The sequence below is a fragment of the Capra hircus genome, chromosome 24, assembly GCF_001704415.2.
Source record: "Capra hircus breed San Clemente chromosome 24, ASM170441v1, whole genome shotgun sequence".
In the NCBI taxonomy this organism is placed as follows: domain Eukaryota; kingdom Metazoa; phylum Chordata; class Mammalia; order Artiodactyla; family Bovidae; genus Capra; species Capra hircus.
In genome coordinates, this window is record NC_030831.1 from 7167175 (window position 1) to 7186800 (window position 19626).

The window sequence follows — 19626 nt, forward strand, 5'->3', positions numbered from 1 at the left end:
GCCGAGCGCGCGCGCCCGAGCCGGGCCCTTCCCACACCTTTCTCTAGCTTAGCCGTAAGATGTGCTAATTAAAAGAAAAACTTACTCCTTGTTTCAGCCCATCTGCTTTTCCCTTTAGTCCTTGTTAGTGGGGTTTTTTAATGCAGAAATAGTTTATTGTTTGTGCCGCCGAGTTCCAAGGCAGTGTGATGTTAAGTTGCGTGTTGGTAACTTGACTCACTTTTTGGGAACCAAACTCTGTGGATTCTTTGCTACCTGCATATAGAATTAACAGCAAATTGGACTTTTGTCAACGAGAAGCATTTTTTATTTTTTATTTCTCTTTTCATTCGAAGAAAAGTAGTTAAAGATAAGTATCATTAAAGTCTAACTTGAGAATTAGTGTTGGCTTTGAAAGTTGTATTTCTTGAATAGCATGGAGCTTTTACAAAGGAAACAAGGCTAGGGGGAGAAAGTCTTAAAGTTTTTCCAAAGTTATACCTCAGTAAAGCTGTTAGTTTTTTAAAAGTTCAAGTAATTGATCTTAATTCTTATGAATGTTGAATATATAATTCTCATCTAAACACCAAATCTAGATTAATAATTTAAAAATTGCATTGTCAGGTGATTCAGCTGGTTTGTATGACTGAATAGTATATATATAAGGTTGATGTCATCTGTTACATGTGATTCACCAGACCGCTGTCATCTTTAGCTCTTATTTCAATTTGTTGTTAAATTCCTGCAGGGTCTTCCCTGGTGGTCCAATGGTTAAGACTCCCTGCTTCCATTGCAAGGGGTGCAGATTTCATCCGTGATCTGGGAACTAATAGCCCCACATGCCCAGAGAGAGGCCAAAAAATAAGTAAAAATAAACTCCTATTATTATTGTTAATCTGATTTAAATGCAACTCAGTTCTCAGATGTCCAATCACAGTGAATGTTGACTGAAATAGACCAGTCAGGTTAGTGAAAATAGAGATGAAACAGGACAGAGGATGAGATGTTTGGATGGCATTACCGACTCAATGGACATGAGTTTGAACAAACCCTGAGAAAGAATGAAGGACAGGGAAGCCTGCTGCAGTCCACGAGGTCGAAAAGAGTCGGACACGACTGAGCCACTGAACAACAACAGAGATGAAACAAACTTTTCAACCCACCCCTCTTGTGGTAAGCCCGTTCAGAAAGAGAAGACACGGGACAGACTGGAAATCGGACTGGTGTTTCCTTAGCTGATCTGAAGAAGGCCAGCAGTTGGAGGCCAGAGAGCAGGGCTGATGAGCATGAAGGTGGCAGTGGGCTGGCTGCTTCTCCAGAAGACAGGATCAAGACCCCGGCTTCTGAGTCTGGCAGAGCTGGTGTGGCGTCTCAGCCTTGACAGTTCATACAGAGGTGTGAGCTTAACCAAGCTTCTCAGTTGTAACCTCAGTTTCTTAGAAGAAGGGGGGTGAGAATGGGGGAGGCGTTTTTATATTTTTGTATTTACTCTATTAAATGAGTTCATTCCCAACTCTTTGAGACCCCATGGCCTGTAACCCAGGCTCCTCTGTCCATGGAAGTCCCCAGGCAAGTATGTTGGAGTGGGTTGCCATTTCCTCCTCCAGGGGATGTTATTGACTCTATATTAAACAGTTGTGGCAATTGCTTGAGATAGTGGTCAAACCGTTTAACTTGGTACCTGGTCCATAATGATTGCTATTACTAGGTAATGTGTATTTTACACGGAGAAGGCAATGGCACCCCACTCCAGTACTCCTGCCTGGAAAATCTCATGGATGGAGGAGCCTGGAAGGCTGCAGTCCATGGGATAGCTGAGGGTCAGACACGACTGAGCGACTTCACTTTCACTTTTCACTTTCATGCTTTGAAGAAGGAAATGGCAACCCACTCCAGTGTTCTTGCCTGGAGAATCCCAGGGACGGGGGAGCCTGGTGGGCTGCTGTCTCTGGGGTCACACTGAGTCGGACACGACTGAAGTGACTTAGCAGTAGCAGTGTATTTTACAAGCAAGGTATGCAAATGTTTTGGGGCATATATTATCCACTTTATTTTAACAGTCAGTTTGTAAGATCTGCATTATCATCATCCTCACATTACAGGTGAGAAAACTGTGCCTTCTTGGTTATAAGTAGTAAGTAACCTTCCCAGGTTACACCCTGCTAGGAGGCAGAGTTGGACTGCAGACTTAGGTCTCTCTGACTCCAAAATATGAGCTCTTAACCACTAAAATAATAGTGATAACAGTATGAATAATACAACAACAACTTTAGGGTAGAGATACCCCAGTGAATAAATTAAAGTCTCCATGCTAACCTAGAAAAATGGTACTGATGATTATTTGCAGGGCAGGAACAGAGATGCAGACGTAGAGTACCAACTTGTGGACACCGTAGGGGAAGGAGAAGGTGGGACCAGTTGAGAGAATAGCATTCCCAAAAATTAAATAGATAGCTAGTGGCAAGCTGCTATGTTACACTGGGAGTTCAGGTTGGTGCTCTGTGATGACCGAGAGAGGTGGGATGGAGGGGGATGGGAGGGAGGTTCAAGAGAGAGGGGATATCTATAGACTTATAGCTGATTCACTTTGTTGTGTAGCAGACACTAACACAACTTTGTATAGCAATTATCCTCCAATTTAAAAAAATTTAAAAATAGAAATAGTGCTGTAGATAAGAAATAAATACACTAATTACTAAAAAAAGTTTTAAAAGAAAGTCTCCATGTTTGGCTGAATTCCAACTTTTTGGCTTTAGTCAGCACTGTCTGATACATCATATGCTTAGTCATGTCCGACTCTTTGAGACCCCATGGACTGTAGTCCGCCAGGCTCCTCTGGCCATGGGGTATTTCAGGCTAAAATACTGGAATGGGTTGCCATTTCCTCCTCCAGGGGAGAAGAGAAAAAATGTGGACCTTGGACTGGAGAAAACTGGATAGAAGAAGCAGGATGGGACGTGGTGGGTAGCCTTACAAACTCATCCTGACATTGCAAGTCCATCCTTGGTGCTAAAAGTCCTGGGGGAATTTGGCCCAAGTAAGCAACACCACACACTTTCTACATCGTCTTGCTTCCCACTGCCATTCTGCTGCCTCTCACCTCCCTGTCTTTGAGGCTCATGAGAGGTCCTCCACTCATGCAAAGTTCCCTGATCAGTATTTGTACTGGATGGAAGAGTTTCCCCAAAGATTCATGTCCTTGGCAGAACCTCTGAGTGTGACCTTGTTTGAAAGTGGGGTCTTTGCAGATGTCATTAAGTTGGTACTTGGTCATGCTGGAGTAGAGTGGGCCATTCCTCCCATTTGATTGTTGACTTCATAAGAGGAAAAGAGACACAGGGACAGGCGTGCAGAGACGCTCAGGGAGAATCCAGGAAGTCAGAGGGGGCAGCGATGTGCCCACAAGCCAAGGACTGCCAAGACTGCTGCCAACACCTGGAGCTGGAAGAGGCAAGGAAGGATGCTCCCCTACAGCTTCAGGGAGAGCATGACCCTGCAGGAGCCTGATTTTCTGTTTCTTTATCCTCCAGGACCAGGAGAGGAACTACTTCTGTGGTGTTAAAGCACCCAGTTTGTGGAGCTTGCCCAGTGGTTCAGTGGTAAAGAATCTGCCTGCAATGCAAGAGACTCAGGTTCAATCCCTAGATTGGGAAGAGCCCCTGGAAAACAAAATGGCTACCCACTCCAGTATTCTTGCCTGGAGAATCCCACGGACAGAGGAACCTAGCGAGCTACAGTCCATGGGGTCTCAAAAAGAGGTGGACATGACTGAGCAATTAAACAACAACAACCCAGTTTGTGGTGCTTTGTTGTGACAGCCGCAGGGAGTCCTAGACCTGCCCACCCCTCGCCCTTCCACCCTGAAGGCCTGTTCCCTGGAATGAAGTCATTGCAATCACCTCCCAGGCAAGCTTCTCCTTGTAGAGCTTCCCAATTACCAGAGTCTTCAAACATCCCAGTTTACCCAGGACAGCACCAGGTTATAACTATCAGTTGGCACAAATGTGAATGGTGCCACCTTTCATCCCAAAGTTGTTCCTGTTTGGAAAATAAATTTTGTGTTCACCCTGCCTTCTCCGTAAAGCACAGAAGAGTGACTCAGTTACTTGGCATTCAAAGAGAGAGTTGGACCCAACCCACTTCTCCAGCCCCGCCGTCCACTGTTTCCTCATATTACACTTTGCCCAGCCAAGCTGGGTAGCTCCATCTGCAAGCAGTCCCACCCTGTGCTTTTCTCTTCGCCTAGAATGTTCTTCCATCTCACCATACCACCACCCCACCAGCAAACACACACTCTGATTATTTCTATACATAGAAAACCTTATTCCTCATCTGTCAAGGCTCAGATCCACCCCATCAGAAAAGACATCATGCTATCGAGAAAGCCCACGTTGGGTTTTACAGCACATCCTATACTCTACCCTGAACTGTAGCAATTCTCCTCTCTTCTCCTTTGAGTGCAGATACGTTGTCTTATTCATCTTTCTATTATGCTACTAGTACCTAGAATGAAAAATGTTCACACAGTAGGGACTCAGGAAATCTTTGATGAATAAATTTGAATATTTCATTCCTCTCTCCATCTATTTGAGAATAGCCTGGTCATAAACGAGTTTTCAAAACCCTTTTAAAGATCCACTTTAATATAGAAGAGTGGCTAGTTTGTCCTTCAGCAAGTGACAGGTACCTAATCTCCAGAGCACAATTACCCAAAAAAATATTGCTTGCCATGTCAGTAAACGTCCAACAAGTTGCCCACTGTCAAGCCTTCAACCACAGTAGCAGCTCTGAAGGTGCACCCCGAGGAACATTCAGGATGAGAAAACACGATACTGCCACTAGATAGTTGAGATGCTTATCAAAGGAATCATCGAAGTGAAGCCAAACACTTGCATCTTCCCATACATGGAAAGGCACTGAATCATTATCTTGGGATGCCTGGATGTTTTGGTGTGATTAGCAGTAGGTTTTTGATGTTCAACTACATATGTTTGAAGCAAAAACTGCTGTATATCCTTGTGTGTGTGTGTGTGTGTGTGTGTGTGTGTGTGTGTGCGCGCGCGCGCGCGTTCAGTCGTGTCCAACGCTTTGTGACTCCATGAACTGTAGCCTGCCAGGCTCCTCTGTCCATGGGATTTCCCAGGCAAGAATACTCGAGGGGGTTGCCAATTCTTTCTCCAGGGGATCTTCCTGACCCAGGGATCAAACCTGCGTCTCATATGTCTCCTGCATTGATAGGCAGGTTCTTTACTGTGAAGCTTCAGTATATCCTTACTCCTCCTCTGACTGTTTGCAACAGTTCCTCAGAGCTCTCCGAGAGGCTGAAGCTCAGGCTATTGTCCTCAGAAAGCCACTGAATAAAAGATAATTCTCGACTTCTAGCTTGTGCAATTTTTTTTCAGTTGGCAATTATTAAGAGGAAGTGCTGCAGTCCATAGGGTCACAAGGAGTTGGACACAACTGAGCGACTGAACTGAACTGAATAATTTTCCTGGGCTATTTCAATCAGTAGCTAGATTCTGCTCAGTGGGAATATGCTGACTGTGAAGGAATGGTGCCTACCTCCCAAATGATAGGATCTGAGGGTTTTTAAGACCTGGCAGGAGGTATGTGGGAACCTATTTGTTTGCTCAGAAAGGTGGCACTTCCTCAAATTATCACCTCTATATGGTGACTGTCCCTTGTAGGCTTAGTTTCCTATTTATTCTTCATTTTCCTAGATTCCACATATGTGTTATTTTTCTCTTTCTGTCTTACTTCACTCTGTATGGCAGTCTCTAGGTCCAGCCACTTCTGTACCAGAGCATCCCATTTGTTAAAGAACTCTTCTTTACAGCAAGATAACGCACTGAATTCGAAAGCTAGAAATACAAAGTAGGATCAGCATTTTATAGAAAAGTAAACTTCTACCTATGTTCGTAATTTTGAAGCATCAGGAAGACCTAACGATCCATAAAAAAAGAGAAATAATACTGTACCTTCTATGGATGGATTAAAACCCTCTATTAGAGCACTGTTCCATTATATTTGGAGTCACTAAAGTAAAAATTTCTCCCTAGAAGCAATATGACTTTTAGCCATCATCAGCTGTTTATATTCTGTAACCTAAATATTACTATCACATTGTTATTTGATTTTTGCATCATTTTTAACTTTTCATATCTCTGTTTCACCATTCGCCTATAGTTTATATGAAATTCATTTTGCTCTTTTTAATTAACGGCAGACATTTAAAAAGTGTGAGATTTCTCCGAGGGCAAGAAGAAATATTGGTCATTCAAATGTCTTGTCACATAACAATAAGGAACATACCTGGAATTGGCATGCACACATTTTCCAGCCTGAGTCACATGTTAGCAACTGACAGAGAACTTGAGATCAGAAGGAACTCTCTCTTTGAAACAATACCTGCCATAGAATTTCCTGCAAATGACTTTCCAACAGGATCCATTTGAATGTCCCCCTGGCCTTGAGTTTTGCTGGAGACTGGGATTCATAGGTGTTAAGTACCCTGATGTTAAGTGCTAATCTAATCGCAAAAGGAATGACTTCAAAACCTGTTTTGCCTGAATTAGCCCACCTACATAGCTTCAGGGTGCAGAAGAGGCAGTATGCATCCCGTCCTCCAATGAGGGAGGGAAGGGGCTGTCTCATCCCTATTTGAAACCATGTAAGGGAAAGCTTCAGGAAAACCAGAGCTCTGGACCTATGCCCTTGGAGGACGTGCTGTAGGACAGGAAAATGCTGAGACTATAGCCTGGCCTGAGCGGCCCTCCCCCAGCAAGAGAAAGAGGAGACCCCCAGGTGTGGCAAGCCAAGGATGCACCCTTGGGCTGTGTAGGCTACCCTGGTGGCTCAGCTGGTAAAGAATCCACTGGAAATGGGTGGATCTCTGGGTTGGGAAGATCTCTTGGAAAAGGAAATTGTAACCAAGTCCAGTATTGCCTGGAGTATTCGAGGCAGGATTCTTGCCTGGAAAATCCCACGGACAGAGGAGACCGGCAGGCTTTACCATCCAAGGGGTTGCAAAGAGTCAGACAGGACTGAGCATCTGAGCACAGTGAAATAGAGAGAGATAGGAGCTGGAGGCAGGAAATCACAGAGGACTTCTTTCTGTCCTAAAAGAGTGCTAAAGAAGGAAATACAGTAAGTCCCTTACATACAAACATTCTGAGAGTGGCGGTGTAAGTCCACTTTGTTCATAAGTCCAACAAAGTTAGCCTAGGTATCCAACTAACACAATTTGCTATAGAGTATTGTAATAAGTTTATAACACTTTTCACAGAATGTAATACATCAGTTCAGTTCAGTCGCTCAGTCATGTCCGAGTCTTTGCGACCCCACAAACCGCAGCACGCCAGGCCTCCCTGTCCATCACCAACTCCCAGAGTTCACCCAAACCCATGTCCATTGAGTCGGTGATGCCATCTCATCCTCTATCATCCCCTTCTCCTCCTGCCTTTAGTCTTTCCCAGCATCAGGCTCTTTTCAAATGAGTCAGCTCTTTGCATCAGGTAGCCAAAGTATTGGGGTTTCAGCTTCAGCCTCAGTCCTTCCAATGAATATTCAGGACTGATTTCCTTTAGGATGAACTGATTGGATCTCCTTGCCATCCAAGGGACTCTCAAGAGTCTTCTCCAACACCACAGTTCAAAAGCATCAATTCTTCTGCACTCAGCTTTCTTTATAGTCTAACTCTCACATCCATACATGACCACTGGAAAAACCATAGCCTTGACTAGGCGGACCTTTGTTGGTAAAGTAATATCTCTGCTTTTTAATATGCTGTCTAGGTTGGTCATAACTTTCCTTCCAAGGAGTAAGCGTCTTTTAATGTCATGGCTGCAATCACCATCTATAGTGATTTGGGAGCCCAGAAAAATAAAGTCAGCCACTGTTTCCACTGTTTCCCCATCTATTTGCCATGAGGTGATGGGACGATGATCTTCATTTTCTGAATGTTGAGCTTTAAGCCAACTTTTTCACTCTCCTCATTCGCCTTCATTAAGAGGCTCTTTAGTTCTTCTTCACTTTCTGCTGTAAGGGTAGTGTCATCTGCATATCTGAAGTTATTGATATTTCTCCTGGCAATCTTGATTCCAGCTTGTGTTCCTTCCAGTCCAGCGTTTCTCATGATGTACTCTGCATATAAGTTAAATAAGCAGGATGACAATATACAGCCTTGATGTACTCCTTTTCCTATTTGGAACCAGTCTGTTGTTCCATGTCCAATTCTAACTGTTGCTTTCTGACCTGCATACAGATTTCTCAAGAGGCAGGTCAGGTGGTCTGGTATTCCCACCTCTGGAAGAATTCTCCACAGTTTATTGTGATCCACACAGTCAAAGGCTTTGGCATAGTCAATAAAGCAGAAATAGATGTTTTAAATAAAGATGTTTTAAATCAAATAGATGTTTTAAATAAAGCAGAAAGTAGTACATAAAAAATGCAAAAAAAAAAACCACACCATTTTTAATCTTACAGTGTGGTATCTTGAAAACTACAGTAGTACCAGCTACTTCCCTGGGGGCTCAGTCAGTAAAGAATCCGCCTGCAATGCACGGGAGACCTGGGTGTGATCTCTGGGTCGGGAAGATCCCCTGGAGAAGGGCATGGCTACCCACTCCAGTATTCTTGCTTGGAGAATCCAATAGACAGAGCAACCTGTCGGGCTATGATCCATGGGGTGGCAAAGAGTCAGACACAACTGAGCAACCAAGCAGACCAACTCTAGCACCGCTGCTTTTATGCTCGCTTCTGGATACCCTGGGCTTGATATGAAGATACTGTATACTACTGTAGTCTATAGCGTACTATACAGTAGACTGCACGGGCCACAACCACTCGCAGAGAATGCACGCATATGACCATGTGCACCAGACACATGAACCAACTGATGTGGCTGGACATACGGACACAGGTTTGCATCTTTGAAAGTTCTAAACGTGAAGGTTTGTGTGCAGGGGGCTTACCGTACTCTGACACTTGCTAAGATAGTAAGGAGGGCTTTATTTTCATAGGGGTCAAGACGACAGCAATAGGGCAAAGTGATTGGGCTTTAACTCTGGGAACAGTAAAGACAGCGATTTATAGTCAGTGAGCAAGGTGAAGGGAGTCAGTGCAGAGAAAACTATGAGGAGGAGGCATGAAGGGCAGGAGGGTTCTTGCTAAACCACCCCCATCTTGCGAGGGGACTCAAGCAGCCCGAGAGGAAGAAGCCCACGTGGACGGGAACAGAGGCCCCCTACCCAAAACCCAAAACCTGCACCATGTGGGTGAAGGTTAGTGGGAACCCTAGCTGCAGACGAGCCTTGGAATGACTGCAGTCCACACCTGAGGCCCTAAATCAGAATCACACAGCTAAGCTGTTTCTGAATTTTTGACCCAAAGAAACTGGTATAATAGAGTTCATACCCTGCCTTAATCATCACATGCTATGTCTCTGCCACTGAAAGAATGGGAAGCGCAATGCGCAGCCTGGGGACAAATAGGATTTCTAACTAGCCAACAGCTATCTGAGTATCCCAATGACACTATTGTATTTTATGATTTTTTTTCAGAATTTTAAACAAACTTTAGAGAAAAATAGCTGATTATTTTTTTAATCATCAAGGCTTTGCAGGTATTTGACGTACTCAGAAGCTGACAATGCTTGATTGAATGTTTTATAATAAGGATATTTTGGGGGGGATCAGATCTTAGTTCTCTGACCAGGGATCGAACTCACACCTTTTGTGATAAAAGTGTGGAGTTTTAACCACTGGGCCACCAGGGAAGTTCCTATAATAAACATTTTTCTATGCTCTTTTCATTAACTTTTGTGTATGAGGGGGGTGAGTGGAGGGAATATATTTCTTTTACCCTGATTAACCTCCCTTCTCCATTCATATGAGCCTGGATTATAAAATTTAATTTGTGATAGACTAAATGTTTAATTTAAATAACCCAATGAAATATAAACATATTAAGAAAATAACCTTCAATATCCGCATGTGAGAGTTCAAAATATAGAAACTGCTTCATTTCTTAACCCAATGTTCTCATTAAAAAACCAACACCCCACCACCACCAAAAAGACCCCCACACCCTCACCTCATTCTTTGTTAATCTCTCTCCTTAGTTTCTCTTTACTCTTGATATCAAGATTACCCCCTTGCTGTGCCCATGGTAACCATGATTTGCAGGGAAGAAATGATGCAATAATTATATGAAAAAAGGGGGGAAGGGGCAAACCAGTTTTCAGTGTCATCTTATTGCTAAAACTTTTGCTCCAGCAGCATTGGGAATAACTCAGAAGTAGAGTTAACGTTTGGTTGTATTTTAATAATGATCACAACTCAGTAAATGCTGAGTCAGCCACCTAGGCACCTCTTTCCTCTCTCCTTTTCTTACCGCGTGGTGGTTCTCATGAAAAAGTATGACTTCAAATGAAACCCAGAAGTAGAAAAGGGCTTACACTCACTTAAGAATAGCACTTTGCAAAGAATTCTTCATTACGCAAGGAACTAAGGAAATGCCTAGCAATAAATACCTATTTGACTATTACATTTTCATTAGCACACAGTGCGTACTTTAGTATGTTAGCAAACTAACACCAGTTAAAAATAGTCAATGAATAATTTGGACCCAGATCTTCAGAAATAGTCTTCTCACAGATTCGCCCTTTAAAATAACTGCTGAGTGTGCGTAAACTCAGGAAAAATCTGGCACCTCCAGGATTTAACTTGAAAAGAGAAAGCAGCAGAAGACCTGGGGAGCTATTAAGGAAACATCAGTGTGATTCAGACTTCCTTCTGTCACTGACTATTTTCAGGTTCAGTTTTGTTTGAAAACAATTCTCCTGGGATGGGGAGCAAACAATAGCCATCCCAGCACTTACCCGTTCCTTTTCAGAGGACTCGCTGGAGCCCTGACAGGTCACCACCACAGGAACATGCCTCAGCTCAGTCACTGCTAAGCTTGAGAGGCAGAAGTATAAACACTTTATTCCTGACAAATGGCTGGAGAGTATTTAAGTCTTTATTTCCGGCCAGTGCAGAGAGTCGGCTTAACTTTTGGACAGGTTGAGAGTAGGCCAGACACACACAGGGAAGCTTGAGAAAGGACACAATGATAGATCTGAATTCAAGTTTCTTCCTACACGGGCCCCCAGGTTGTTCCAGGGCCTTCCTGAGGGCAGGCCGAAAACACCCTTTAATTTCACCCCTGCTCTGTCATTCTGACAGGCAATGCAAGTCCCAGAGTTCAAAATTGTGCTTTAACACGGCAAAAACTTTTACCAACTAAAACGTGTATAAAGCAACACAAAACTCAGACATTTTCTGTGGGATGACATAAATCCTTTTTGTATTTCCTAAGCTTTTTGTTGATTATATCCTTGAGTGTCCCTTCTTATTTTGAAACAGGAGTTGAGAATCCATATAGTAAAAATGAAGAAATACCCATGCAGGCTTAAATAACACCTAAATTTCAAAAATACTCTGGTTAAATATTTTAACATGAATGCTGTCTGTTTAGAACGACTCATTGTTTCAAAATATTTTGGTTGAATTTTAATTTTTGGTTTATTTTAAACTAGTGAATAGAAGAATCCAAAAGGCAATTTCCTCTCTAATCTTATTTATACCTTTTAGTTTCCTGCATCAGAGGCTTTTAAATCAATTACCTAATATATATATGATATATATATATATATTTAATTCCATCTTGTAATTCAAGACTGTTACAAGAATGAAGTGTTTCCTAAGTAATCACTACAAGAAAGGAAGGAAAAAAACTAAAATTATTTTACTCTAATTCATACTTTACAAGGCAAGGCCAGAGCTTTCTTGTTAATTTCTCAAACTTTTAAAATCTCATATCAAAGAACAGAAAGAAAAAATTTGACAGTTCCTTTCTGATCATCAAATCAGTGGAAATAGATACATTGAAATGGACATTCAGTTCTAATTAAATTAATTGATACCAGTAGCTTAGTTTTGAGAAACTCGGGTAGGTTTCAGAAATGTTTGCATAGGATTTTCTATTTTTAGTGTTTGTCTGTAAAAAAGAGTCAAATGTTTGTCCAAGAGTAGTAATGCTCTTATCAGTGTCAGAATAAAAATTCAAATTTTTAACATCCAGAAAGAAGCAGAATAGTGTTGTCGCTTTTTTTGAACTGAAAATAGAAACTGTAACTCTGTAAAAATACCTTTAGCTGTTTATCAAAGCTAACTTGAATGTCTCTCAAGATAAAATTTTCCTCATCCTATGTCAGTATTAAACATTTCTTGTTACTGAAAATACAGCCACATTCTAAGAAAGCATCGATCAATGAATAATTAACAAATAGAAAACCCTATCACTAAATTAAGAAGAAAAAAAAGAACAAAAAAACTTTATCTCAAGGTCTGAAACACTCAAAAAGGATGCCTCATTTCAAGAATATTTGCGAGATGTTCCAGCCACTAGGGATCGCTTCAGGAAACTGGCTTCATTTGAACCATGGTTAAAGTCCTTGAGAGAATTTCTTAAAAAAAAAAAAAAAAAAAAATTACTGTAAAGGCCATTCTGGGCTCGTTTCATGGGCTTGAGACAAGTGCTGCTGCTTGGCATCCAAGTCAGAAGGTCCCACAAAGGTTAACGCTCTGTCGTGGAATTCAAAGTGGCTTTCCTTTAGCATTTGAGTTTTTTAAGTGAAGCGTGCTCTAGGAGCTTGGAGCCTCAGCTCACACGTACTCCAGCTTCCACTGTCTCCCAGTCAGGCTCTGAGTCACTTGCTCCATGAGCCTGGCCCCAGGCCCTGCTGTTCACTCGGCCTAGTCTCTGCCTGAGGTCCGCCTGGACGGTGATGCAGGTGGGAACTGGGGCCAGAAGCGCATGCGCAGCACATCCCTGCGGGGGGCGTGGCTCACCCAGGGCTGGCCGCACCTTGGTTCTTCGCGAATGATGTGCCGGACTAGGCTCTTGCCCTCCTCCTTCCAGGTCCCTAGAGCTTCCCTCAGAGGAAGTTGCAACATCTTTGGCCTTGGGCTGGGGGCAGCCGGCCCAAGGGCAGGTTAGATGTTGCCTCTGCTTCCAGGCAATGAAGGCAAGGCATGATGGTTTGATGCCAGGGACAAGAGGCTCAGAGAGGGAGCCGGGACCCAATCGTGGATGACCTGCACGCGCACCTAGTCTAGGGTAGGGGCATCTGTGAGGGTCTGCACTAGTTCTGCAAGTGTCCTGGGGCCCGAGGAAGCATGGCATCAAACAGCGAATTAAAACACACCAATATGGTAGAGAGACCCTTAGGAACAAGTATCTTCTAAATAGTATGTCTGAGACATTTGTCAACCTTAGTAAAATTTACACAATTCTGTTACTGATTTGTAACTTCAGTGGGATAAGAATGAAAAGAAAGTGAAGTCGCTCAGTCGTGTCTGACTCTTTGCAACCCCATGGACTGTAGCCTACCAGGCTCCTCTGTTCATGGAACTTTCCACGCGAGAATACTGGAGTGAGTTGCCGTTTCCTTCTCCAGGGGATCTTCCCAACCCAGGGATGGAACCTGGGTCTCCTGTACTGAGGGCAGATGCTTTACCATCTGAGCCACCAGGGATAAGCAACTATCTATATAGGTATAGATGTTGCTTATCAGGGGCTGCCCAGGCGGCGCTAGTAGTAAAGAACCTGCCTGCCAATGCAGGTAGATGTGAAAGACATGGGTTCGATTCTTGCGTTGGGAAGATCCCCTGGAGTAGAAAATAGCAACCCCCTCCAGTATTCTTGCCTGGAGAATCCCATGGACAGAAGAGCCTGGCAGGCTATCACACAGAGTAAGACATGAGTGAAACAACTTAGCACGCACACATTTGCTTATGTCAGGGGGCCGTTTTGGTATAAGTTGTTTTCAGCTCAAATCCACACTGACGCTGCTCCTGTCTGTGCCGTGTTCCGGAGGCTGTCCTCTTGGGCTCCCTCCTCTGGGCTTCCTTGCCCACTGGCGTCCAAGTAGGTCCAGCAACGTTAGGAAAGAGGATGTGAGTAGAGAACTGCAACAGAGAGAATTTGGGAGCTTGTTCCCCTGGTTGGTCCTTTCAGAGGCTGCCTTCCTCGTTTCTAGGTCTCTCGGCCACCACTCCCTGGTTCATGGGGGATGTTCCCTCTTCTCACCATTTTGGGTGGTAATGGACTTCTCATTGTTGCCAGTTCCTGGGTGTCATTGTCCTGGGTTAGTCCTTAACTGTGCTCACCACGCTATGTACTCTTCCTTGGTGGTGTTGTTCAAGTTGCTCAGTTGTGTCTAACTCTTCGTGGCCCCATGGACTGCAGCACACCAGGCTTCCCTGTCCTTCACCATCTCCCGGAGTTTGCTCACACTCGTGTCTGTTGAGTAAGTGACGCCATCCAACCATCTCATCCTCTGTCGCCCCCTTCTCCTCTTGCCTTCGATCTTTCTCAGCATCACGGTCTCTTCCAATGAGTCAGCTCTTTGCGTCAGGTGGCCACAGTATTGGAGCTACTCTTCCTTTCTTAAGCTTTCTTAGGTGAAGCCCTTTGTGTTTTGCCAGTGCTCTGAGTGATACAGCACCTCTTATTGACACAGTGTCCAAATGGCTGCAGTTCAGCTATCTAGTTTGGAGGAGTTTTACTGGAGCATACATCTTAGAAATGCTGTCATTTCATTTTCTGGATAATCTCTAAGCATCCTCTGGTGGCCTGGCAATATGCTAACTTGGCTAAGGCTAACCAGCAGTTCCCGGAATTCTCGTCCCTGTGTATTTCTGGTTAGGGCTGGCCACAAAGACATTTGAAAAGGGGAAGTGAAGTTGCAGTTATATTACTCTTATGCCTGGGAGATCGGTGGAGAGGCCTATGGGGCAGTTCACTCCTGGTGTCGTGTACCTTCCAGCCCACCTCGTGGGTGTCTGCAGCTGCTCCATCACCCCCACATCCTGCTTTTCACTTTTGTGATACCTGGACCAGGGGTGTGTGTTCAGCTCTAAGCTGAAAAGTGCCAGGTCCCCACGTGTCTCTGCGGGCTCCAATTCAAGTTCATGCACCCAGTTAGTTCCCTTTCCTGTCCTCCAACCCTTCACCTTCTTCCCTTTCTGCCCCTGGCCCTGTAGGCAGAAGGTCAAGCACTGCGTAACCAGTTGCCAGGATTGTGGGAGGTCAATCTTCATAACATAACCATATTTGAATGATAATGAATACATATATACATATAGTGGTTCTGTGTCTCTGCTAAATCCCTCACACAGTGACACTACTATTCTCTTAGCTTCCCATATGTACATTAGAGGTTCAAATCCTTTTGTTATATTTTTATCTCTCTTCTTCATTAATGCCGTTTCAACTCATTTCAGAGACTCATTACCTTCTAAAATATCTTAGAAATAGCGCTGTGAGACTGTATTCTCTCTGAGAACATAATTAAGTAATTAGCATCAGTCTGGATGCCTGATTTGAGGCCATTAGCATCCTCACAGAAGCTAAGATTTGGACATTAAAATTCAAATTAGCTATTTTTCATTTTTCTCAAACTGTTGTATGATGGTTATTAGGTTTTTAAAAATCATTTTCAAAATCATTAACTTATAAATTTGAAATGTTCTGTGCATTTCACTTAGCTGTGTTAATCCCATTCTTTCTCTGTCAGCTTGTTTCTCTTTTGCTTATGGGTGCCTAAATTGGTCAGAAGTACTAGTGTATTACACCATAGTGGTGGTTTAGTCGCTCAGCCTTGTCTGATTCTTGTGACACCATGGCTGCAGTCCGCCAGGCTCCTCTGTTCATGGAATTTTCCAGGCAAGAATACTGGTTTCCTCCTCCAGGAGATCTTCCCCACCCAGGGACTGGATCCGCATCTCTTGTGTCTCCTGCATTGGCAGACGAATTCTTTACCACTAGCATCACATGGATGTCTAATTTGGGCAGAAAATGGGTGTTATTTATTCTTTTATTAAACTAGTAAGCAGCATCCTTTCATTCGTATTTTACCAGGGGAAGGTAAAGACCTTCTATAATTAGACCAGTGAAAATCCATCCATGTGAACACATTTCTGATTGTGACATCCTTTGCAATCACAGAAACATCTTTCATATTCCACATATTTGAAACTCATTATTATGTCACCCATGCCCTTTGTGGGCATAAGAAACAAAAGATGTTAATTAGTGTACTTAAAAATAAATTCTAGATGTGGCTACGTTCCTAATTTTTCTTACTTTGGAATTTATCCTTCAAAGTTAAGACTCAGATGCATAGTTTATTCATTGTCTGATATCCACATCTGATTTTAAAAAAAGGTGATATGACGTTAGGTAATAATATTCAGAACAAATTAGGTTGGGACTTTATTTATGAACATCTTTGCTTTTATGGATTATGTGATGTTGTGGGTTGCACCCAAATATTTTCATATTAGAAAAGGGAAATGTTTATTTTTTCAAAGATAAGTGTAATAAACATGATCAGCATACCTAAGAATCATAAGAGCTTTTGTTTATTTCATAAAGGAAAGTGAGTGAGCAAAATCTGAATCTTAACTTGTTAATTTGTGAGGTTAGCTAAGTATAGCACAATCATTATTTGGGAAAAGTTATACTTTAAACATCTTTTTATATGCACCAGTCTGAAAATATTATTTAATGTAACCATTTTTTTTTTACTCCATCTTAAGAGATAAGCTGCCATCTCTGGGGTCGCACAGAGTCGGACACGACTGAAGCAACTTAGCAGCAGCAGCCGGAGCAGCAGCAGCAAGAGATAAGTAAGAACATTCATATTAATAAGGACATGCATTATCTTATTTAATTAAATGCCATCCACAGTGGAACTCATCAATCTGAAGAGGATACTGCACTTGAGTAATGGTAGACCATTGCAGAAACTAAGCCAAGACTTTCTTCTAATTTTAAAAATCATTTTCTAAATCCAATAGATATATTGGCATAGTGTTCATTTTAGTTAAAAGATGTTTATTTTAAAAGTGATTACTTGGCCAGTGTTCTATTCCACTAATTTTATACTCTTGGGGTACTTACTACAAAGAGATGAGAAGCATGGTCAGTTCTGAGCGAGAGCTAAGTTTGTAGTTAACACAGAGTTTGTTTTGATGGGCTGAAAGAAGGAGAGAGAAATAAATTCATAATAACGGCATCTGAAACTAATATTAAACTTTCCATAGTAAAATATATTTTGTATAATTTACCACTAGCAAGTTGATTTTATTTGTGTGATATATATCCCATAATTCTTTAAAATATAGACTAGCATGATCAACAATGATACCAAAAACAGTCATTACCTAGATTTTAAAAAATCATTGGAAAAGAAGCAGACAATTTCTGTTTTCAATGTGGAGAGAAAGGAAGGGACATTTGCCCTATGCATTTTATTCCTTGCTTAATGGAACAATTATTGGACATTTTGGAGAAAAAGAAAAGACTAATATTTCAACAAAAGAAAATGACCACGTAATCTTAGATCCAGAATTCCTGGTGGAATTCCAACAGATAAATTAAAATGCTACTTTCCTTTTCAGGAAAACAGGGTAATTAAATTATCTTCTTTTAAATAAGACTGATTTTTTAAAAATTCCTTTTGCATTGATCTAAGGTGATTTCAATATTTTCTAATTTGTAACATTGAAATGATCCTTTCGCGTAGTGTGATAATATTAAGCATATTATTTTTCTTGGATTAGATGCCTAGCATTCTAGTTCATATTAAAGTTATATATTCACTTTCAATCCCCAGTACCTTACTCATGAATGCTAGCTCTTTAACTTTCTTAATATATTAAAATGAACAGAAAACCATTTAAGTGCATCAGTGTGAGCATATTTACATGTCTGGAATTTTGACCAGATCTTTCACTCTGTTGGCTTCAGCAGCACTAAGTTACAAGGGAAATTTTGTATGATGCCATTCGGATTGATTTTCCTACATGAATTCAAAGACAAAGATGGAGGTTTAAGTCTAGGAAATTTTATTGCCAGAAACACATCTTTAGTGTTCTAAGTCTATACAAAAAGAGTCACTGGACTTTTTCTCACCTGTATTTTAATGTTATGAAATAAGTTACCTTAACTCTCTGGCACGGGTTTCTACTCCAGAATATAACTGCAATGCTCAACCTTTAGTAGAGGCCAATCTATTTGCAGAATTGTCTGTCATGAAATTACTGATTGATCCCTTTGGTTGGACCCTGTTAACTGATTACTTCTTTTTCTTTTAGATAGATTTATAGACCTATTAGACATCACATAAAGCTAGTAATGTAGAAATGTTCCTCAACAAGGCTGCACAGACTGTGTTAGAAAGTATGATGTGAAAATTTTAAAAGCAGGTTTAGAGTCTAGGACCACCTTTAACATTTTTATTTTTCTTAGAAAATTGCAAATCCTGGAAAATAATGAGAACATCTTAAAAATAAATTAAATGCAAACAATGTAGTGCATCAAAAACATACATGAAAAGCTTTCTTTTGACATTAATCATATACTTCTTGCCATTAATTATATTTTGATGCTTTTGCAAATTTCTTCTGTGGTCAGAGCACAGTGGAAATTTATAAAATTCTAAATAATCAAGCGTTACAACTTAATATTTTATCTGAATTTCAAGATAATTCTAAGTGTGTTTAGTTTTTAAAAGGATCTTTTGTTACATTGATGAATGAGTTGTTGATATCCAGCAGTTTGTGAACTTTTCGGAAAGAAAGCCAGGATCATAAGGCTATGGCATGGTTTCACTAAAATCAAGTCATGCTGCACTAACCTTATTTCTTTTTTAGGCAGTGTGACTAAAGGGGAAATTAAAGGGCATGCTGTAGACCCAGGGTTTCTGGACTTGAGCAAAGCATTTGACAAGTTCTCTCACATAATGTCTTTGAGGATCAACAGACAAATGCTAGCTGGAGTCAAAGACACATTGCTGGAAAGAGCTCTAGATTAACGATCATCATCAAGGGCAAACTTGGTCTTTGGACCTTTGCTGATCCAGTTTATTAGTGATTTAGCTAAAGAGCCCTTTAGATTTACAGCCTGTATAAACATCTGAATAGAATGACCTGGACAATTGGGTTGAATTTACAAAAGTGGGATTTAATCCAAAAAGTTCATAATCCTTGGTCTTTAAAAAAATTTCTTGAACACGTGTGGTTGGAGGAAATTTGGCTCAGCAATTTTAGTGGATATATAAATCAGCCATATGTTAGGACGTCGGCAAAGCTACCCTGACCTTGGGCTATATTACTGGGACTAATATCCAGAGTGAAGAAGACAATTGCTTCAATCCACTCAATCAGACCCCACTTGGAAATTACAATTTCTGTGTGCAAATTGGAGCCTCTTCAAAAGAAAGCAACCAAAATGGTAAAGGAATTCCAAAAGCATATGATCTGGGAAACAGCTGAAGAAATGAGGGCATTGAATTGGGAGACAAGAAGACTAGAGGATATAAAATCGTGGCTTTACAGCATTTGAAGAATGGCCGGGAAAACGAGGATTAGACTCCTGTCTCATCCCAAGGGAAAACACTGATGATTCTCCTTACAGAAGAGGAGAAGCTCTTCCTGCAGATCAACGTTAGCTTATTATACATGAAGAAGTGTTAGTCACTCAGTCATGTCTGACTCTTTGCGACCCCATGGGCTGTAACCCACCAGGCTCTTCTGT